The 24478-nt window shown below is 44.5% G+C and overlaps 1 protein-coding gene across 1 annotated transcript in view; it reads left to right on the top strand.

Moving 5' to 3' along the window:
* Nucleotides 1–24478, top strand: part of LOC134344615 (fucolectin-4-like) — a 65182-nt gene that overhangs the window by 7231 nt on the left and 33473 nt on the right. Inside the window, exon 2 of the mRNA XM_063044730.1 lies at nucleotides 17603–17676. The gene's annotated coding sequence lies outside the window, so the exon portion shown is untranslated. The remainder of the gene's footprint in view (nucleotides 1–17602; nucleotides 17677–24478) is intronic.

Consider the following 24478-nt stretch of genomic DNA (forward strand, 5'->3'; position numbering starts at 1 on the left):
ACCCTCTCATTCCCGGAATCATTCTAGTGAATCTTCTCTGTACCCTCTCCAACGTCAGAACATCCTTTCTTAAATAAGGAGACCAAACCTGCCCACAGTACTCCAAGTGAGGTCTCACCAGCGCCTTATAGAGCCTCAACATCACATCCCTGCTCCTACACTCTATTCCTCTAGAAATGAATGCCAACATTGCATTCGCCTTCTTCACCACCGACTCAACCTGGAGGTTAACTTTAAGGGTATGCTGTACGAGGGCTCCCAAGTCCCGTTGCATCTCAGAACTTTGAATTCATTCCCCATTTAAATAATAGCCTGCCCGTTTATTTTTTCTGCCAAAGTGCATAACCATACACTTTCCAACATTGTACTTCATTTGCCACTTCTCTGCCCATTCTTCAAATCTATCCAAGTCTCTCTGCAGACTCTCTGTTTCCTCAGCACTACCAGACCCTCCACCTATCTTCGTATCGTCAGCAAACTTAGCCACAAAGCCATCTATTCCATAATCCAATTCGTTGATGTACAATGTAAAAAGAAGCGGCCCCAACATGGACCCCTGTGGAACACCACTGGTAACCGGCAGCCAACCAGAATAGGATCCCTTTATTCCCACTCTCTGTTTCCTGCCAATTAGCCAACGCTCTATCCACGTATGTAACTTTCCCGTAATTCCATGGGCTCTTACCTTGTTAAGTAACCTCGGGTGGCACCTTGTCAAAGGCCTTCTGAAAATCCAAATATACAACATCCACTGCATCTCCCTTGTCTAGCCTACTGGTAATTTCCTCAAAAAATTGTAATAGGTTTGTCGGGCAGGATTTTCCTTTAAGGACTCCAAGCTGAGTTCTGCCTATCTTGTCATATGCCTCCAGGTACTCTGTAACCTCATCCTTGACAATCGACTCCAACAACTTCCCAAGCACCGATGTCAAGCCAGCAGGTCTATAATTTCCTTTTTGCTTCATTGCCCCCTTCTTAAATAGCAGATTGACATTTGCAATCTTCCAGTCCTCCAGAACCATGCCAGAATCTATCGACTTTTGAAAGATCATCGCTTATTCCTCCGCAATCTCCACAGCTACTTCCTTCAGAACACGAGGGTGCATTCCATCTGGTCCGGGAGATTTAACTACCTTTAGACTATTCAGCTTCCTGAGTATTTTCTCTGTCGTAATTGTGACTGCGCACACTTCTCTTCCCTGCCAGCCTTGAGTGTCCGGTATACTGCTGATGACTTCCTCAGTGAAGACTGATGCAAAATACTCCTTCAGTTCCTCCGCCATCTCCTCATCTCCCATTACAATTTCTCCAGCATCATTTTCTATCGGCCCTATATCTACCCTCACCTGTCTTTTACTCTTTATATACTTGAAAAAGCTTTTAGTATCCTCTTTGATATTATTTGCTAACTTCCTTTCATAGTTAATCTTTTCTATCTTAATGAGCTTCTTGGTTTCCTTTTGTAAGGTTTTAGAAACTTCTCAATCCTCTGTCTTCCCACTAATTTTTGCTTCCTTGTATGCCCTCTCCTTTGCTTTAACTTTGGCTTTGACATCTCTTGTCAACCATGGCTGCATCCTTTTTCCACTCGAAAATTTCTTCTTTTTTGGAATATACCTGTCTTGCACATTCCTCATTTCTCTCAGAGACTCCAGCCACTGCTGCTCTGCTGTCCTTCCCGCCAGTGTCTCTTTCCAGTCAACTTTGGCCAGTTCCTCTCTCACGCCACTGTAATTTCCTTTACTCCTCTGAAATACCAACACATCAGATTTCGGCTTCTCTTTTTCTAATTTCACAGTGAACTCAATCATGTTATGATCACTGCCTCCTAAGGGTTCCTTCACCTCAATCTCTCCAATCACCTGTGGTTCATTACACAATACCCAATCCAGTACAGCCGATCCCCTAGTGGGCTCAACAACAAGCTGTTCTAAAAAGCCATCTCGCAGACATTCTACAAATTCTCTCTCTTGAGATCCAGTGCTGACCTGATTTTCCCAATCTACTCGCATGTTAAAATCGCCCACAATTATCATAACACTGCCCTTCTGACAAGCCTTTTCTATTTCCAGTTGTAATTTGTAGTCCACATCCCTGCAGCTGTTTGGAGTCCTATAAATAACTGCCATCAGGGTCCTTTTACCCCTGCAATTTCTTAGCTCAACCCATAAAGATTCTGCACCTTCCGATCCTATATCACCTCGTTCTAATGATTTAATATCATTTCTTACCAATAAAGCCACGCCTCCCCCTCTGCCTACCTGCCTATCCTTCCGATACACCGTGTATCCTTGGACGTTCAGCTCCCAGAGACATGCCTCCTTTAGCCAGGTCTCAGTGGTGGCCACAAAATCATACCTGCCAATCTGTAACTGTACAACAAGATCATCCACCTTATTCCTTATGCTGCGTGCATTTAAGTACAACACCTTAAGACCAGTATTTGATACTTTTTGCTTTGATTTCACTGCAACTTTATTGCACTGCAACTCATCCCAATGGCTACAAATTTGCCCCATCACCTGCCTGTCTTTCCTGACATCTTTACTGCTCACTATCTTAGATTTATTTCTGTTTTCCCCTTCCTCCGCTCTATCATTCCGGTTCCCATCCCCCTGCCAAATTAGTTTAAACCCTCCCTAACAGCTCTATTAAACTTTCCCGCCAGGATATTGTTCCCCTTCGGGTTCAAGTGTAACCTGTCCTTTTTCAACAGGTCATACTTCCCCAAGAAGAGATCCCAATTGTCCAAGAGTCTGAAGCCCTGCCCCCTACACCAGTCTCTCAGCCACGCATTCATCTGCCTGATCCGACTACTCTTGCCCTCGCAAGCACTTGACACAGGTAGCAATCCCGAGATTACTACCCTGGAGGTCCTGCTTCTCAGCTTCCTTCCTAACTCCTGGAAATCTTTCTTCAGGACCTCCTCCTTTGTCCTATCTTTGTCATCGGTACCAACATGTACCAAGACAACTGGCTGCTCACCCTTCCCTTTAGAATATTCATTACCCGATCCGAGACATCCCGTGCCCTGGCACCTGGGAGGCAACGCACCATGCGGGTATCTCTGTCAGGCTCACAGAGTCTCCTGTCTGTTCCCCTGACTATGGAATCCCTCAAGTCTACCGCATTTCTCTTCTCCCTCCTTCTCTCCTGCACAACAGCGCCAGGTTCAGTGCCAGAGACCCGGTCACCGTGGGCGTCCCCTGTCAGGTCATCCCCCTCAACAGCATCCAGAACAAGATATTTGTTGCTGAAGGGGACAGCCACAGGTGTGCTCTCCACTATCTGGGCATTTCCCTTCCCTCTCTTGACAGTGACCCAGTGTTCTGACCTCTGTAGCCTAGGGATGACTACCTCCCTGTAGCTCCTGACTATCACCTCTTCACTTTCCCTGATAAGCAGTAGGTCACCAAGCTGCAGCTCCAGATCCCTAACACGGTCTCTGAGGAGCTGCAACTCGGTGCACCTAGCGCAGATGTGACCATCAGGGAGGCTGGAGGTCTCCCAGGATTCCCACATCTGACACCCTGAACAAAGCACTAACCCTGCAGGCATGCTGTCTAATTCTACAGGAATGAAACAGGAAAAATAAGTCTTCTCACCTACTTATCTCGCCAAACAGACGAACTTTTTAGACGAAATTTAAGAGACTACTAGACAGGTATATGGAGGAATTTAAGGTACGGAGGGTTATATGGGAGGCGGGGTTTCAGGGTCGGCACAACAACGTGGGCCGAAGGGCCTGTGCTGTGCTGTACTATTCTAAGTTTTATGTTCTATGTTCTATGATATAAAGTATGTGATTTTAGCATTTCATGTATTGACTAGGAATCCCATACTGCAGAAGGACAAAATGGGATAGAACATAGAGATTTACTGCACATTTCAGGCTCTCCTGCCCACAATGTTGCGCTGACCATGGAACCGAACCAAAGACGTGCGTAGAATTTTCCTAGCGCATAGCCCTCTAATTTCCTAAGTCCAGGTACTTACCTAAGAGGCCCTTAAAAGACCCTATTGGATCTGCTTCCACCACCGCCACTGGCAGTGCATTCCACGCACCCACCACATTCTGTGCGAAAAACCTGCCCCCGACATCCCCTCGGTACCTATTTCCAAGCACCTTAAAACTATGCCACCTTGTGTTAGACATTTCATCCCTGGGAAAAAGCCTCTGACTATCCACACGATCAATGCATCTCATCTTCCTGTACCCCTCTATCAGGTCATCTCTCATTCTCTGTCGCTCCAAGGAGAAAAGGCCAAGTTCACTGAACCTATTGGGATACATGTTGGGACCAACGACATAGGTAGGAAGAGGGATGAGGTCCTGAAGTGTGAGTTTTGGGAATTAGGCAGAAGGCTGAAGAACAGGACCTCAAGGGTGACGTTCTCAGGATTGCTGCCAGTGTTACGTGACAGAAATGGTAAGAATTGGAGGAGATGGCAGTTGAATGCGTGGCTGAGGAGTTGGTGCAGGGAGCAGGGTTTTAGATTTTTAGATCATTGGGATCTCTTCTGGGGAAGGTGGGACCTGTACAGATTGGATGAGTTGCACCTGAACTCGAGGGGGAGCAATATCTTTGCAGGTAGGTTTGCTAGCATGGTTCGGGAGGGTTTAAACTAATTTGCGAGGGGGATGGGACCCAGAGCGATAGAGCAGTGAAAGAAGTGCATGGAGTAAAGCCAGATCTAACATACAGAGAGGCTTTGAGGAAAGAGAAGCAGAATAAACAGTGTAAAGACAGTAAGGTAGAAGGGCTGAAATGTGTGTACCTCAATGCAAGAAGCATCAGGAACAAAGGTGATGAACTGAGAGCTTGGATACATACATGGAATTATGATGTAGTGGCCATTACAGAGACTTGGCTGGCACCAGGGCAGGAATGGATTCTCAATATTCCTGGATTTCAGTGCTTTAAAAGGGGTAGAGAGGGCGGAAAAAGGAGAGGAGGGGTGGCATTACTGGTCAGGGATCATATTACACCTACAGAAAGGGTGGGTAATGTAGCAGGATCCTCTTTTGAGTCAATATGGGTGGAAGTCAGGAACAGGAAGGGAGCAGTTACTCTACTGGGGGTATTTTATAGGCCCCCTGGTAGCAGCAGAGATACAGAGGAGCAGATTGGGAGGCAGATTTTGGAAAGGTGCAAAAATAACAGGGTTGTTATCATGGGTGACTTTAACTTCCCTAATATTGATTGGCACCTGATTAGTTCCAAGGGTTTAGATGGGCAGAATTTGTTAAGTGTGTCCAGGATGGATTCCGGTCACAGTATGTGGACAGGCCAACCAGGGAGAATGCCATACTAGATCTAGTACTAGGTATGAACCGGGTCAGGTCACAGAGCTCTCAGTGGGTGAGCATCTGGGGGACAGTGACCACCGCTCCCTGGCCTTTATAATTATCATGGAAAAGGATAGAATCAAAGAGGACAGGAAAACTTTTAATTGGGGAAAGGCAAATTATGAGGCTATAAGGCTAGAACTTGCGGGTGTGAATTGTGATGATGTTTTTGCAGGGAAATGTACTATGGACGTTTGGTCGATGTTTAGAGATCTCTTGCGGGATGTAAGGGATAAATTTGTCCCGGTGAGGAAGATAAAGAATGGTAGGGTGAAGGAACCATGGGTGACAAGTGAGGTGGAAAATCTAGTCAGCTGGAAGAAGGCAGCATACATGAGGTTTAGGAAGCAAGGATCAGAATAGTCTATTGAGGAATGTTGGGAAGCAAGAAAGGAGCTTAAGAAGGGGCTGAGAAGAGCAAGAAGTGGGCATGAGAAGGCCTTGGCGAGTAGGGTAAAGGAAAACCCCAAGGCATTCTTCAATTATGTGAAGAAAAAAAGGATGACTGGAGTGAAGGTAGGACCGATTAGAGATAAAGGTGGGAAGATGTGCCTGGAGGCTGTCGAAGTGAGCGAGATCCTTAATGAATACTTCTCTTCGGTATTCACCAATGAGAGGGAACTTGATGATGGTGAGGATGATATGAGTGAGGCTGTTATTCTGGAGCATGTTGATATTAAGGGAGAGGAGGTGTTGGAGTTGTTAAAATACATTAGGACAGATAAGTCCCCGGGGCCTGACGGAATATTCCCCAGGCTGCTCCACGAGGCGAGAGAAGAGATTGCTGAGCCTCTGGCTAGGATCTTTATGTCCTTGTTGTCCACGGGAATGGTACCGGAGGATTGGAGGGAGGCGAATGTTGTTCCCTTGTTCAAAAAAGGTAGTAGGGATAGTCCGGGTAATTATAGACCAGTGAGCCTTACGTCTGTGGTGAGAAAGCTGTTGGAAAAGATTCTTAGAGATAGGATTTATAGGCGTTTAGAGAATCATGGTCTGATCAGGGACAGTCAGCATGGCTTTCTGAAGGGTAGATCGTGTCTAACGAGCCTGATAGAGTTCTTTGATGAGGTGACCAGGCAAATAGATGAGGGTAGTGCAGTGGATGTGATCTATATGGATTTTAGTAAGGCATTTGACAAGGTTCCACACGGTAGGCTTATTCAGAAAGTTAGAAGGCATGGGATCCAGGGAAGTTTGTCCAGGTGGATTCAGAATTGGCTTGCCTACAGAAGGCAGAGGGTGCTGGTGGAGGGAGTACATTCAGATTGGAGGATTGTGACTAGTGGTGTCCCACAAGGATCTGTTCTGGGACCTCCACTTTTCGTGATTTTTATTAACAACCTGGATGTGGGGGTAGAAGGGTGGGTTGGCAAGTTTGCAGACGACACAAAGGTTGATGGTGTTGTAGATAGTGTAGAGGATTGTCAAAGATTGCATAGAGACATTGATAGGATGCAGAAGTGGACTGAGAAGTGGCAGATGGAGTTCAACCCGGAGAAGTGTGAGGTGGTACACTTTGGAAGAATAAACTCCAAGGCAGAGTACAAAGTAAATGGCAGGATACTTGGTAGTGTGGAGGACCAGAGGGATCTCGGGGTACATGTCCACAGATCCCTGAAAGTTGCCTCACAGGTGGATAGGGTAGTTAACAAACCTTATGGGGTTTTAGCTTTCATAAGTCGAGGGATAGAGTTTAAGAGTCGCGATGTAATGATGCAGCTTTATAAAATCTGGTTAGGCCACACTTGGAGTATTGTGTCCAGTTCTGGTCACCTCACTATAGGAAGGATGTGGAAGCATTGGAAAGGGTACAGAGGAGATTTACCAGGATGCTGCCTGGTTTAGAAAGTATGCATTATGATCAGAGATTAAGGGAGTTAGGGCTTTACTCTTTGGACAGAAGGAGGATGAGAGGAGACATGATAGAGGTGTACAAGATAATAAGAGGAATAGATAGGGTGGAAAGTCAGCGCCTCTTCCCCAGGGCACCACTGCTCAATACAAGAGGACATGGCTTTAAAGTAAGGGGTGGGAAGTTGAAGGGGGATATTAGAGGAAGGTTTTTTACTCAGAGAGTGGTTGGTGTGTGGAATGCACTGGCTGAGTCAGTGGTGGAAGCAGGTACTCTAGTGAAGTTTAAGAAACTACTAGACAGGTATATGGAGGAATCTAAGGTGGGGGCTTATATGGGAGGCAGGGTTTGAGGGTCGGCACAACATTGTGGGCCGAAGGGCCTGTACTGTGCTTTACTATTCTATGTTCTATGTTCTATTCTTATCAGGTACACCCTCCAATCCAGGCACCATCCTTGTAAATCTACTCTGCACTCTCTGTATAGTATCCACACCATTCCTGTCGTGAGGTGATCAGAACTGAACGCAGTATTTCAAATGGGGTCTGACCAAGGTCTTATATAGCCATAACATACCTCACGGCTCTTGAACTCAGTCCCAAGTTTGATGAACGCCAACACACCAGACGCCCTCTTAACAACACTGTCAACCTGTGCAGCAGGTTTGAATGTTCTATCGACACGAACCCCAGGATCTCTTAGATCTTCCACACTGCCAAGAATCTTACTACTTATATTATATCCTGTCTTCAAATTTGACCTACCAAAATTACCCATTTCACACTTATCTGGGATGAAGTCTATCTGCCACTCCTCAGTCCAGTCAGTTCTGCATTCTATCGATGTCCCGCTGTAACCTCTGACAACCCTCCAGACTATCCACAACGCCCCCAACTTTTGTATCATCTAAGATAGAGTTTGTCAAATGTGCTCAAGAAAGTTTCCTTCAGCAGTATGTGGATGTTCCAACGGGAAGGTATGCGATACTCGATCTGATATTAGGGAATGAGGCCGACATGTGACACAGGCTTGTGTAGGGAAACATTTTGCATCCAGTGACTATAATGGCATTTGCTTCAAAGTAAATGTGAAAAAGGGATAGGTCTGATCCACGGGTTGAGATTTTAAATCGGAGAAAGGCCAATTTTGATGGTATGAAAAAGGATCAGGAAGTCTGAATTGAGATAGGCAGTTTTCTGGCAAAGGTGTACTTAGAAAGTGGAAAGTAAGTATTCAGATCCGAGATGTTGTGACTACAAAGCGTGTATGTTCTTCAGAATGAAAGGTAAATATAGCAAGTGCAGGGAACCTTCGTTGGGGAACTTGAGTTATGCGGAAAGATTGAGTAGGTGAGGTTTTTGTTCTCTAGAACATAGAAGATTGAGAGGAAATATGATAAATGTCTCCAAAATTATGAGGGGTAAACATAAGGTTAATGCAAGCAGGGTTTTTCCACAGAGACTCTGTGGGACTACAACCAGAGGACACGGTTTCAGGGCGAAAGTTGAGATGTTTAAGGGGAATGTGAGAGGAAACCACTTCACTCAGATGGTCGACAGAGTGTGGAACGAGCTGCCAGCACAAGTGGGCATGCGTGCTCGATTTCAATGTGTAAGAGAAATTTGGATAGATACATGGAAAGTACGAATATGGAGGCTATGGTCCCGGTGCAAATCGATGGTAGTAGGCAATGTATATGGTTTCGGCATGGAACAGATAGACTGAACGGCCTGTTTCTGTGCTGATGACTCTGTGACTTTATGACTCTATGACTAGAGCCCCAACCTCTGTTTTCTTACATCTGCCCTCCCAAAAAGCAACACCTCAAAATAGTCCTGATTTAATTCTATCTGTCTTTCGCTTTCGGGACAGCAGACTTTTACCTCAGGTCAACAGCGCCACCACCTGCTCAACCTGTGTTTGACGGCAACGGGACTGCAAAGAAAAAAGGTACTGCGGGCAACGTCATGAGGCTTCCAGAGCAAGGCGAGGCTCTCCTCCACTTCACACAACCACAAGAATCTAAACGAAAGGGTGCTGGATGCTGGCAGCAACACACGCTTTGCCTGTGGGTCCCACCAGCTGTTCCACACCCCACTGCCAGAAATTAAACGATATCTCGCATCCTACCACCAGCCCAAGCGGAGTACGATAAAATTCCTCCAATCTAAACCGTTAGATTCAGCAATTCTACATTTAAACAGGCCTTTCAGCCCAACTCGTCCATGTAACCTAAATGCCTAACTACACTCAACCCTCTTGAATGCTTTTCGCCCAGATACCAATAAAGCATCCTTACATATATGCCACTTCCTCCGACTGCTCCTTACAGATACCACTACCCGCTGTGTGAAGGAAAGCTTCCCCAGAAGATCCACTTTGAATATTTTCCCTCTCACTTTGAAACCCAGTCCTCTACTTTCGGTTTCCCTACTAGATACTGTCGATCGGTAATATTCTAACCGGTTGCATCACCGGGATATGGATTACAAATTACAGCAGGAGATAAAAAGGCGTGTCAGAAAGGCGATGTTTTGATAGTCGTTGGTGATTTTAACATGGAAGTGGATTGGGAAATCCAGGTCAGTACTGGACCTCAAGAGAGAAAATGTGTAGAACGTCTAAGGGATGGCTTTTTAGAACAGTTGTTGAGCCTCCGAGGGGATCGGCTGTGGTGGATTGGGTGTTGTACAATTAACCGGAGGTGATAAAAGAGCTTAAGGTTATGGAACCCTTCGGGACCAGTGATCACAATATGATCGAGTTCACATTGAAATTAGAGAGGGAAAAAAGAAAATCCAACGTGTCGGTATTTCAGTGGAATAAAGGAAATTACAATGGCATGAGAGGGGAACTGGCTGAGGTTGACTGGAAAGGGACATTTGCAGGAAGGACAGCAGAGTAGCAATGGCTGGAGTTTCTGAGAAAAAATGAGGGAATTGCAAGGCAGATATATTCCAAATAAGAAGAAATTTTCAAAAGGAAGAAGGACACTTCCGTGGCTGACAAGTGAAGTCAGAGCCAAACAAATGCAAAAGAGAGGACATACAAGGAAGCCAGAGCTAGTGGTGAGATAGAGGATCGGGAAGCTTTTGAAAACCTGCAGAAGGAAACAAAGAAGGTCATTCGGAAGGAAAAGATGAATTATGAGAAGAAGTTGGCGATTAATATCAAAGAAGATGCTGAAAGCATTTTAAGTATATAAAGGGTAAAAGAGAGTCGAGGGTAGGTACAGTACCAAGCTAAAAGGACACTAGAAATATTGTAATGAAAGATGCAGAGACGGCGGAGGAACTGAATGTGTATTTTGCATCAGTATTCACAGTGGAAGACATCTGCAGTATACCGCACATTCATGAGTGTCGGGGAAGTGAAGTTTGTGCAGTGAAAATGACGATGGAGAAGGTGCTCAGAAAGCTTAATGGTCTGAGCGTGGGTAAATCTCCTGGACTTGATGGCGTGCACCCTTGGGTTCTGAAGTACAGTAGCTGGAAAAATTGCGGAAGGATTAACGATGATCTTTCAAGAATCGATAGATTCTAGCATTGTACCGGATGACAGGAAAATTGCAAATGTTATTCCGCTATGTAAGAAAGGTGGGAGACAGCAGAAAGGAAATTATAGACCTGTTAGCTTGATATCAGTTGTTGGGAAGTTATTGGAATCGATTGTTAGGGATGAGATTACGGAGTACCTAGAGGAACATGACAAGATAGGCCAAACCCAGCATAGTTTCCTGAAAGGGAAATCCTGCCTGACAATCCTACTGCAATGCTTTGAGGAAATCACAAGCAGGATAGACAAAGGAGATGCAGTAGCCGTGGTGTACTTGGATTTCCAGAAGGCATTTGACGAGGTGTCGCACATGAGGCTGTACTGCAAGATAAGAGCCCATGGAATTACAGATAAGCTACCAGCATGGTGGAGCATTAGTTGGTCGGCAGAAAACGGAGAATGGGAATAGAGGGATCCTATTCTGGCTGGCTGCCAGTTACCAGTGGAGTTCCACAGGGGTCGGTGTTGAGACTGCTGCTTTCTGTTTTTTACAATGTATGTCAATCATTTGCACTACGGTGTTAATAGATATGTGACTACATTTGCCCATGATAGAAAGATGGGTGGAGGAGCGGGTAAGTTTTGAGGAAACAGAGAGCCTGCAGAAAGACTTAGATAGTTTAGGGGAATGGGAAAAGAAGTGGCAAATGAAATACAATGTTGGAAAGTGTATGGTCATGCACTTTGGTGGAAGAAATAAATGGGCAGGTTATTATCTAGTTGGGGAGAGAATTCTAAATGCAGAGATGCAAAGGCACCAGGGAATCCTTGTGCAGGATACCCTAAAGGTTAACTTCCAGATTGAGTCGGTTGTGAAGAAAGCGAATGCAATGTTGGCATTCATTTCTAGAGGTATAGAATATAAGATCAGGGATGTGATGTTGAGGCTCTATAGGGCACTCGTGAAACCACACGTGGAGTATTGTGTGCAGTTTTGGGCTCCCTATTTTAGAAAGAATATACTAACACTGGAGAAGGTTCAGAGAAGATTCACGAGAAGATTCCAGGAATAAATGGGTTACTGTATGAGAAGCATCTGAGAGCTCTTGAGCTGTATTCGCTGGAGTTCAGGAGAATGAGAGGTCTCATAGAAACATTCCGAATATAAAAGGCCTGAACAGATTAGATTATTAGATCAGAAAGTTATTTTTCATGGTTGGGGATTCTAGGACAAGAGGGCGTCCGATTAGAACTGAGATGCGGAGCAATTACTTTAACCAGAGTGGAAATTGTTGCCACGAGCGGCTGTGGATGCAGAGTCATTGGGTGTATTTCCTGCAGAGGTAGATATGTTCCTGATTGGTACGGGCATCAAAGGGGTTGGGGAGAAGGCAGAGGAGTATGGATGACTGGAAGAATTGGATCAGCCCATGATTAAATTGCGGAGCAGACTTGATCGGCCGAATGGCCTACTTCTGTTCTTATATCTTATGGTCTTATTGTTTTATCACAGCTTCATTTGGAGACCTCAATGCCCAGGAAAGAAAAAGTCTTCAGAAAGTGATTGATATAGCCCAAGCCATCGCAGTCTAAGCGTTCCCCACTATTCAGAATATTTGCAAGGAGCATTGGGACAAGAGCGCACAGCCTAAACGGTGAATGTCCATCATCAACTATCCCCACGGTGTAGATCGTACTATCTTCTCGCTACAGCCATCGGGTATGAGAGACGTCACGCCGACAGTAGATCCCCTGATCCCTGTATTCAGGTTCATGCTTTACCCTCCAATTATCAGCCTCCGGAATCTTTGTACATAATGTCACTCACCTCAATTCTGAAATGATTCTACAATGTAGTTGTACAGGGCCTTGGTGAGACCACACCTGGAGTATTGTGTGCAGTTTTGGTCCCCTAATCTGAGGAAAGACACCCTTGCCATAGAGAGAGTACAAAGAAGGTTCACCAGATTGATTCCTGGGATGGCAGGACTTTCATATGATGAAAGACTGGATCGCCTAGGCTTATACCCGTTGCAATTTAGAAGGTTAAGGGAGGATCTTCTTGAAACATATAAAATCCTAAAAGGATTGGACAGGCTAGATGCAGGAAGATTGTTCCCGACGTTGGGGAAGTCCAGAACGAGGGGTCACAGTTTGAGGATAAAGGGGAAGCCTTTTAGGACCGAGATGAGGTAAAACTTCTTCACACAGAGAGTGCTGAATCTGTGGAACTCTCTGCCACAGGAAACAGTTGAGGCCGGGTCACTGGCTATATTTAAGAGGGAGTTAGATATGGCCCTTGTGGCTAAAGGGATCAGTGGGTATGGAGGGAAGGCTGGTACAGGGTTCTGAGTTGGACGATCAGCCATGATCATACTGAATGGCGGTGCAGGCTCGAAGGGCCGAATGGCCTACTCCTGCACCTATATTCTATGTTTCTATGTATAGACTCACGTTCAAGGTCTCCACAACCTATAGACACACTATTATTTTTACATAGTATTTATTTGCACAATATGCCGCTTTGTACATTTTGGCAGGCTTAAAATAATTTATAGTTTTTCATAAATGGTGTTGAATTTCTTTATTTTCATGTAAATGCCTGTAAGAAAGTGAACCTCGGTGACATATTCGCACGATGATGATACATTTGCTTTGACTTTGACTATATTTGGCCCTCATGATTGTACGAGTTTGAGTAAGATCACAGCAAAACACTGTCGGCCTGGCCAATAATCTATGCCATCGCAGCCTTTCCTTGTGACTCTCCTTATAAACTTCTTCACTGAAAGGGCGGAAAGATTATTGAACGAGCTACCAGGGGAAACGATAGATGCGGTCTCAATTGTAACATTTCATGGAAATCTAGGGAAGTACATGAATGAAAGGAGTTTAGTGGGATGACCCATGTACAGGTAGACGGGACTGGTCAGAATATCAGGTCGGCATGGGCTAGAAAGGATGAAAGTCTTTTTTCTGCGATGTAGTACTGAATGAGTTAGAATTGACTTGCCCAAAGAAGGCAAATTGTGGCTGTAAATCATTCGTATTCTACATGGAGGTCGGTGACCAGTAGTGCCCGCAGAGATCTGTTCTGGGACCCCATCTCTTTGTGATTTTTATAAATGACCTGAATGAAGAAGGTCGGGGCAGTTGTGGATGCACTGGAGAGTTGTCAGAGGTTACAGGGGGGTATTGATAGAAGTGGCAGATGGCCTTCAACCAAGATGATTGTGAGTGGTTCATTTTGGTAGATCAAATTTTAGAACAAAGCATAATATTAATGGTAAACTCTTGGCAGTGTGGAGGATCGAAGTGATCTTGGAATCCGCGTTGATAGGACACTCAAAACTTCTGCATAGGTTGACAGTGTTGTTAAGAAGACGTATGGTGTGTGGCATTGATTAATCCTGGGATTGAATTTTAGAGCTGTGAGGTAATGTTACAGCTATATAAGACCTTGGTTCGACCCCATTTGCAGTGCTGTGTTCAGTTCTGGTCACCTCACTACCGGAAGGATGTGGGTACAATAGAGAGCATGCAGTGTAGATTTAAAAGGATTTTGCCTAGAATGGAGGGCTACCTGTTGAGAATATCTTGAGCGAACTTGGCCTTTTCTCCTTGGAGCAACGGAGGATGAGAGATAACCTGAAAGATGGTGACGAAAGGCATTGATCGTGTGGAGAGACAGAGGTTTTTCCCAGGGCTGAAATAGCTAACAAAATGGGGCATAGTTTTAAGGTGCTTGGAAATAGGTACCGAGGGGATGTCAGGGCTAAGTGTTTCGTACAGAGAGTGGTGGGTGCGTGGAATGCACTGCCGGCGGCAGTGGTGGAAGCGAGTGCACTAGGGTGTTTTAAGAGCCTCTTAGGTAGTTACATGGAGCTTGGAAATATAGACGGCTATGCGCTCTGGAAATTCTAGGCAGTTTCTAGAGAAGGTTATATGGTCGGCACACCATTGTGGTCCGAAGGGCCCGTGTTGTATATTTCTATGTTCTATGAATTTATAACTCTGTAATTGAAAAGTTTAAAGTAAACGCATTATGAAAGTACATGCACGTCACCATATCCCATCTGCGATTCGCTTTCTTGTTGAAATTCTTAATAAATTCAAAGAAAAATAATAAAATAAATGAAAAATTATGCAGTCAAAGACAGACTGTGATGAACGCGGCTGTGTCCACTACTGTTTGTAGGCTTTTCCGTTCAATGACATTAGCGTTTCCGTACCAGACTGTAATGCAACAAATCTGTAGACTCTACACCGCGCAGCTATAGAAGTTTGTCAAATTCTGAAACGGCATGCCAATCTTTGCAAACTTCTCAGAAAGTAGATGAACTATCATGCCATCTTTCTAGTGGAACATGTGCCGGCCGCAGGACAGATCCTGTGAAATGATAACACCGAGGAATTTTAAATTATTGACCCTGTTCTTCCTCTGATCCCCTGACTGTGTCCGGCACATGTTCTTCCGGTTTCCTCCTCCTGTACTCAAAGACCAGCTTTTTGGGTTTGCTGACGTTAAGTGAGAGGTTGTTGTAGTGACACTATTCAGCCAGATTTGCAAACTCCTTCCTATAGTCAGATTCATCACCACCTTTGTTTCGGCCAAAACAATGGTGTCTTCAGTAAACCTAAACATGGCACTGGAGCTCTACTTAGCCGCAGTCGTGAGTGTAAAGAGTGTAGAGCAGGGGCCAAGCACAGCCCTGTGGTGCACCTGAGCTGATGGTGACTGTGGAGGAGATGTTGTTGCTAAGCCGAACTGACTGGGGTCTGCAAGTGAAGAAACCGAGGATCCAGTTGAACAAGGAGGTATTGAGACCTGAGTCTTGGGGCTTATTGATTAGTTTTGAGGGGATAAAGGTGTTGAATGTAGAGCTGAAATTAGTGAAGAACATCCTGACTTATGCATCTTCACTGTCCAGATCTCCACAGCTGAGTGAAGAGCCAATGATTTTAATTCACAGTAATTTCATAATTTTATATTTTACCGCTGCCATTAAATAACAAATTTCACGCCATTGAAGTCCATGATAATAAACTTGGTTTTGATTCTGATTTTGGAATTTGTAATGTCTGCGTGTAACAATTCGGTTGCCTTCTGAAATGGTTTTACAAGACTCTTCAGTTTATCTCGGTTATAGGTTTAGACTCGGCCACCAGGAACCATACCAATCTTCACCGAAAATCTTCAGATTCACCCCATTCTCGCCGCCAGTGCGCGGCAATATTATCACCGTCAAATAATGCAATGCCGCCAACATACAAACTTTCTTCAGAAACCATCTACTAAAGAAGCACAGCCTCTAAGATCAAGGAGAATATGAGCAGCGTCTCATAGGAAACACCATTTCTGTGTTCTCTTCTATGTCACATTAAAATTTGATCATTGCCTTTACTGGATTAGAAACCTGGTGCTCCCGAACAAAGAGGAACCATTTCCACTGCAAGGATTGCAGTGGTAAAAGTCTACGCAGCATTGATATATTACGAGTAACGACGGATGGACAGTAAACGCTGACCACAATGGTCACCTGCTGTAACATAAAACTGATACTGACACAAATGTTCTACTACATGACATCAGTATTTTACCTGTCAATATACACAGTGTGAATTATTTTTAGCTGCGTAGCGAGAATACACTAATATTTCTTGACGCAGGTGGTGGTGAGTATGGTTGAGAGGTATAATGAATCAGCAATGGTGGATAGGTGGAAGGACTTCGGTGGGTCAAATTATCTAACTTTCTCCTAGGTATTCTGGTCTTATGGAGAACATTTATTTATTTTCTCTATTGCTATGACACTTCATTCTGCATTGTTAATGTTTTACATAGTACCTCCATTAGCCACCCCAAAGGCCCGTGCAGTGATTCGTTCTGTATGACATTATGTTTCAGAATATTTTGGTATGCCTACAATAATAAACCAATTTTAATTCCAATTACCTTCTGCTGATACCAACCCTCCTCTTTATTCTCGACCCTGAATTTAACTCACGATAGACATCTTGTAATTGCAGTTTTGCAAAAACATTAATTGCTGTCTTGAAAATAAACGTTTTTTTTTAATTAACCAAGTTCCAGTATAGAAAATGTCGCTAATATTTTCACTTATGGTTCATGATATGGCTCACTTGAACTTGGAAAAAATAGTCCTTATCTATTGACCTTCAGAACCAATAGCTCTTGCTGCAACTCAGAGCAAGAACTGTCAGCTTTATAATCTTAAACACAGCTTTTGCTTATCTTTGTCCTTCTCCTTTACCCGTTCGTTTCTTCCTCTTTCGCACTAACGGAGTACGCTAACCTCCGCTGATCTCAACGTAAGCAAAGAACCACAGATTAAAAATCGGTTTTCCTTAGCCTTGCTCCATACTCAATTTTCTCTGTCAAGACCTAGCATCTGCCACAACAAACTGAAACTTAAATAATATCGGATCACGTAACGTCAACAAATCGACATGTTCACCTGTTTCTGTTTATTTCATATAATCCATCGCTGGATTTGCCTTTTGACCTAATCCACAATAATTTTCATTCAGTATTTTATCCAATATGATAATAGTTACTCTCAGAAATTCCTTTGATTTATAAATGATAGAACGGGAGGCATTAGATGGGAAGGGGCGGCATTAATGGTCCAGTAAAACCGTTCTCAAGAAGGTCAAAGAGCCAGTGTGCCAAAGACAACAAGCTTAGCAAATACAAATAGACATAAATGTCAAAAACATTAAATGAGGAATCTTTAGTAGTATCAGTAGTGGGGAAGATGCTAGAGTCCATTATTAAAGATGAAATAGCGGCGTATCTTGATAGCAGTGATAGGATTGGGCCGAGCCAGCATGGATTTACCAAAGGCAAATCATGTTTGACTAATCTATTGGATTTTTTCCAGGATGTAACCAGGAAGATAGACGCGGGAGATCCAGTGGATGTGGTGTGCTTGACTTTCAGAAGGCATTCGATAAGGTACCACATAGCAGATTGGTGGGTAAAATCAGAGCTCATGGCATTAGGGGGTGGATATTGACATGGATAGTAAACTGGTTGGCAGATAGAAAGCAAAGGGTAGCAGTGAATGGGTGTTTCTCAGAATGGCAGGTGGTGACTAGTGGGGTGCCACAGGGCTCGGTATTGGGACCACAGCTGTTTACGATTTACGTCAATGATTTAGAGGAAGGCATAGTGAATAGCATCAGCAAGTTTGCTGATGATACTAAGCTGGGTGGCGGTGTGACATGTGATGCGGATGTAAGGAGAATTCGAGGTGACTTGGATAGGCTGGGTGAGTGGGCAGAAACTTGGCAGATGGCGTTTAATGTGAATAAGTGTGATGTTATTCACTTTGGGAGCAAGAACAGGAAGGCAGATTAATATCTGAACGGTGTGGAGTTAGGTAAGGGAGAAATACAAAGAGATCTAGGAGTACTTGTTCATCAGTCTCTGAAGGTGAATGAGCAAGTGCAGCAGGCAGTGAAGAAGGCTAATGGAATGTTGGCCTTTATTACAAAGGGAATTGAGTACAAGAGCAAGGAAATTCTTTTGCATTTGTACATGGCCCTGGTGAGACCACACCTGGAGTATTGTGTGCAGTTTTGGTCTCCAGGGTTAAGGGAGGACATCCTGGCTGTGGAGGAGGTGCAGCGTAGGTTCACTAGGTTAATTCCTTGGATGTCCAGACTGTCTTACGCAGAGAGGTTAGAGAGGCTGGGCTTGTACACGCTGGAATTAAGGAGATTGAGGGGGGGATCTGATTGAGACATATAAGATTCTTAAGGGATTGGACAAGACAGAGGCAGGAAGTATGTTCCAGATGCTAGGAGAGTCCAGTACCAGAGGGCATGGTTTAAGAATAAGGGGTAGGTCATTTAGGACAGAGTTGAGGAGGAACTTCTTCTCCCAGAGAGTTGTGGAGGTGTGGAACGCGCTGCCTCAGAAGGCAGTGAAGGCTAATTCTCTGGATGCTTTCAAGAAGGAGCTAGATAGGTATCTTATGGTTAGGGGAATCAAGGGTTATGGGGACAAGGCAGGAACCGGGTATTGATAGTAGATGATCAGCCATGATCTCAGAATGGCGGTGCAGGCTCGAACGGCCGAATGGTTCTACTTCTGCACCTATTGTCTATTGTCTAATTCAATGTGAGTCCATAAGTTGTGGGAACATTTCAGTGTTAGGGTGAGTGGGGTTGAGTGGGGTTATCCCCTTTAGTTCTATGAGCCTGATGGTTGAGAGGTAATAACTGTTCCTGAACCTTATGGTATAGGTCCTGAGGGGAAGGTATTAGGATAATCTCCTACTACGTTCTACACTTTTCCAATAGCGTGCATCTCAAGTAGCCTCTGATAGCCAAGTCCTGGCCTTCACATGTGGCTTGGCTACTAAGCCCGTCGGAGGTGTTTTTACTGACCGGAGAAATGGCAAATGCGAGGTACTGGCACATTCAATCCAGCCGTTTCGGGCACTTGGCGCTCGTCAGCTATGGTTGACAGCGCATTTAGGAAAAAGACAATTCTGATCTCACATTTCCTCTACGTTATGTCTGTACCCACTCATGGAAAAGGATTCGGGAGTTAACTCCGAGGAAAAATCCGGAGCTGGTGTCCCCAAGGCAGTCCATATTTTGAGTTCAAAGCTGACTGGTAACTCTTGCGATTCCGCTCATGCCAAACTATATAAGTCACGCCATTCCTTTGGATTCATCAGCTACGTGGAGAGGAGGAACCTCTACATGAGGAACAGCTTGCTCTCCATTGCTTCCTCTGGGCTTGCGTTTCACGTAGATGCTAGGAAAGAACGTCCATTGTCAACCCTGACCAACGAAAGGCCTGGATAAAAAAGTATGAGGGATATAGATAGAGTAAGTACAAGATGGCATTTTTTCCACTGAGGTTGGGTGTTAAGAGAACTAGAGCTCAGAGGCTTAGCGCGAAAGGTAAAATATCTACGGAAAACCTGAAGGGAAACTTTTTTCACTCAGAAAGTGGTGCGAGTGTGAAACGAACTGTTGGCTGCGAGCTCAATTGCAATATTTCGGACAGTTTTGGAGGGTAGGTTCTGAAGATCCTGTCCAAGTGTTTGTCGAAGTGAATAGTCACAATAACAGTTCGGCAGGAGGTAGATGGCCGAAGAGCTTGTTTCTGTATTCATATGTTCTATGACTCTATAAATCTTCTTCACCTGAGAGTACTCGTAGTAATGATCACGAGTTTAACATTGCCATTAGATTAGCAAATGTTGCTGAAACTCAATCACAAAATTCTTGTACCACTGCCAATTCATAATTTCACGAACATATTTGTCTATTTCACATTTTCCCCAGCATCTCCTCTCAAGGATCAGCTTATAATGGACCCATTATATTGACCCAGATACTTGAAACGAAAACAAATGTGCCGATGAGCAATTTCATTGAGCAAACACCAATAATTAAATTATACACTCAACCCTGACAAAACTTTAATAAAGCACACTTCGGAATTCACTTCCTCGCATTAACGCTGTAAACGGTAATTACATCGCTGGGAGCATGCACTTTACATAGGATAATTCCTGGCCAATTCCAACACGGAATATTAAAACCAATATCTATACGACTGGATTAAATGTCACGCCAGTAAAACAATATAGTACTATTACATCAGTGAAGCCTCCACAAATTGTTAACAATCCACTATTTTGAATCTTTTAAACAAACTTCACCCATCGGCAAATATACTTGACATAATGACCCCGTAATAAAGCTACAATATATCCTAATTATGTGCAGTCCCTAAACAGAGAACGCCTGTTCGTGTGTTGTTCATTGTGGGGAGGCTGATCTAAGGGCAGCCACCACACGGTCCTTGGCAGATCATGGTCAGGATCCAGTGGCATTGAATGCAACACGACTGGGGTCGCTTCACTGCTGCAGCTTTCCTCCGGCTTTGCTGCCGCTGTGATCTTCCACTAGCTCCATCGTTGAAGTTGGATCGCTCTTTGTCTGGAACCTCCCCATTGATCTTAGTGACTGTGGCTGATCCGACTGGGAGCTAAATTCCGGATGGCTAAATCTAAAGATGCTTCCGCTCACGATATCTCTGGAACTCACAAGCCTCTCCACCACGACAGGTGACGATGCTCGGAGAAGATGTCCTAATACCGCTCAGACCACACCCCGTGTCTCAGCCTCCTTCACGGCGGGGAAAAGAATCCCAGCCTTTCCTGTCTTCCCCTTGATTTCAAGCCCTCCATTCCACGAAGATTCTTACCATTCTTTTCTGCAAACTCTAGAGCTTAATCACACCTTCTTACAGCTTGGCGACTAGTCATGGATACAACAATCCAAGTGTGACTACGCCAAATTCTTGAACACTTGTGCATTAATGAACCAGCTACTGTAGTCGGTGCCACGGTCAACGAATAAAGCAAGCCATATTCCTTTTCACACGCCTGTCCAACTGTGATACCATGTTGAGGCATCCCGGTGCTTCCGTTCAAATTGACTCATCTGGGCCAGGCATTTACTGTCCATGCCTAGTCCTGGTTTAACTTACCAAAAATGATCACATTGCACGTGCTGATGTTGAACTACATCTGCAGTGCCTCTCCCACGTTGTCAGTTGATGCATCTCCTGCAGAAACATAGGGAAACATTATTCAACGTCCACTATACCACCAGTTATGGTGTCATTTGTAAACTTAAGAATTCTTCCACCCGTCCACTTATTCATGTTATAAATATGTGTAATATAAAATAGAATATAAACTGAAGTCAATAACCAACTCTTGAAATGCTAACACGACGAAATCTGCAGACGCTGGAAATTCAAGCAAAACACACAAAAAAATGCTGGTGAACGCCGCAGGCCAGGCAGCATCTCTAGGAAGAGGTACAGTCGACGTTTCGGGCCGAGACCCTTCGTCAGGACTAACTGAAGGAAGAGATAGTAAGAGATTTGAAAGTCGGAGGGGGAGGGGAGGATCGGAAATGATAGGAGAAGACGGGGGTGGGGGAGGAATGGAACTAAGAGCAGGAACGTTGATTGGCAAAAGGGATACGAGGCTGGAGAAGGGAGAGGATCATGGGACGAGAGGTCGAGGGACAAAGTAAGGAGGTGGGGGTTGGGAAGACTTGAAGAATTGGATCAGCCATGATTGAATGGCGGAGCAGACTTGATCAATGGCGGAGCCTACTTCTGCTCCTATATCTTATGGTCTTACGGTTTACTGGGCTTATGGTCTAATAAGCAAACCAATCAATGGACACTATATCCTTGGATTTTCATAAAGCCTTTCTCTCACACAGGGTTGCTTACCAAGATAAGCATACACGATGTTAAACTCAAGTATAAGTCAGGCTAGCTGACAGAAGATAAGGAATGGGGATAAATGGTGCTTTTCAATATGACTGCCAGTGGTGAGTGGCGTTCAGTTTGGCATCACAGCTTTCACTTTATACATTAAAGACATGAATGAAGGAACTGCCTGCATTGTAGTCAGGTTTACAGACCAGACGATAAAATGATAGGAAGGGAAAGATCATTATGGAGGCAGGGAGTCTGCAGAAGGACTTGGACAAGTTAGCGGAGTGGGGAAAGTAGCAGATAGAATACAGCTTCGTGCAGTGTAGGTGTTTTACTTTGGTATAAGGAATCAATGAGTTAGAATTTAGACATCGTAAATGTCAAGGGACTTGGAAGTTTTGGTTTTGGTTGAGTTGGTAGTAAGGGAGGCAAGTTCAACGTTAGCACTTCAAGATCTCCAGGAAGAGGTACAGTCGACTTTTCGGGCCGAGATCCTTCGTCAGGGCTAAATGAAAGAAGAGATAGTAAGAGATTTGAAAGTCGGAGGGGGAAGGGGAGATCCGAAATGATAGGATGAGACAGGAGGTGGAGGGATGGAGACAAGAGTTGGAAAGTTGATTGGCAAAAGTGATACGAGGCTGGAGAAGGGAGAGGATCATGGGACGGGAGGCCCAGGGAGAAAGAAAAGGGGAAGGGAAGCCCAGAGGATGGGCAACGAGTTATAGTGAGAGGGATAGAGGGAGGAAAAAAAGAGAGAAAAAAGGGGGAAAGAGAAAAAAATAGTGCAGGTGTTCAGCTCTGTCCGCCAGAGAAAGTAGGATCTCCCAGTTGCCACACATTTTAATTCCACGTCCCATTCCCATTCTAATATGTCTATCCATGGCCTCCTCTACTGTAAAGATGAAGCCACACTCAGGTTGGAGGAACAACACCTTACATTCCGTCTGGGTAGCCTCCAACCTGATGGCATGAACGTTGTCTTCTCTAACTTCCGTTAATTGACTTCTCTAACTTCCATATCCCATCCCTTATTTATTTATTTATTTATTTGTTTGTTTGTTTTGTTTGTTTGTTTGTTTGTTTGTTTGTTTATGTATGTATCCATTTATTTCTCTTTCCCCCCCCCCTTTTTTCTCTTTTTTTTCTCCTTCCATCTCTCTCCTTACCCATCTCCTGGACTCCCCTCCCCCCCCACCGCCTTCCTTTCTCCCTAGGACTCCCGTCCCATGATTCTCTCCCTTCTCCAGCCTCGTATCACTTTTGCCAATCAACTTTCCAGCTCTTAACTCCATCCGTCCACCTCCTGTCTCATTCTATTTTTTCGAATCTTCCCCTCCCCCTTCCACTTTCAAATCTCTTACCATCTCTTCTTCCATTTAGTCCTGACGAAGGGTCTCGGCCAGAAACGTCGACTGTACCTCTTCCTAGAGATCTTGAAGTGCTACCGTTGAACTTGCCTTCCTTACTACCAACTCAACCAAAACCAAAACTGCCAAGTCGCTTGATGTCTAAATTCTAACTCATTCATTCTTTTTACCAAAGTAAGACACCTACACTGCACGAAGCTGTATGCTATCTGCGACTTTGCCCACTCCCCTAACTTTTCCAAGTCCTTCTGCAGACTCCCTCCCTCCATAATAATCTGTCCTTCCCTCTCATTTTATCGTCTGTAAACCTGACTATAATGCAGGCAGTTCCTTCATTCATGTCTTTCCAACATTGTATTTTATTTGCCATTTCTTTGTCCATTCACCTAAACTATCTAAGTCTCTCTAAAGGCTCCCTGTTTCCTAAACACTACCCACTCCTCCACCTATCTTTGTACCATCGGCATATTTAGCCACAAATCCATTAATCCCATAGTCCAAATCATTGGCCTACATCGTAAAAAGCAGCTGTCGCAACACAGACCTCCGTGGAAGTCCACTGGTAACCGGCAGCCAGCCAGAATAGGATCCCTTTATTCCCACTCTCTGCTTTCTGTCGATCAACCAATGCTGTAAGGATGCTCGTAACTTCCCTGTAATTCCATGGGCCCTTGTCTTGCTAAGCAGCCTCATGTGCTGCACCTTGTCAAAGACCTTCTGAAAACCCAAGTATACAACATCCACTGCATCTCCTTTGTCTACCCTGCTTGTAACTTCCTCAAAAAAATTGCAGTAGGTTAGTCAGGCAGGATTTTCCTTTCAGGAAATCATGCTGTCTTTGGCCTATCTTGTCAGGTGCCTCCAGGTACTCCGTAATCTCATCCTTAATTATCGATTCCAATAACTTTCCAACCACTGATGTCAGGCTAAGAGGTCTATAATTTCCTTTCTGCTGCCTCCCACCCTTCTTAAATAGAAGAATAACATTTGCATTTTTCCAGTCATCCGGTACAATGCTGAATCTACCAATTATTGAAAGATCATTGTTAGTGCCTCCGCGGTTTTCCAGCTACTTCCTTCAGAACCCAAGGGTGCATTCCATCAGATCCAGATTTGTCCAC

Source organism: Mobula hypostoma, chromosome 3 (assembly GCF_963921235.1).
Source record: "Mobula hypostoma chromosome 3, sMobHyp1.1, whole genome shotgun sequence".
Classification (NCBI taxonomy): Eukaryota; Metazoa; Chordata; class Chondrichthyes; order Myliobatiformes; family Myliobatidae; genus Mobula; species Mobula hypostoma.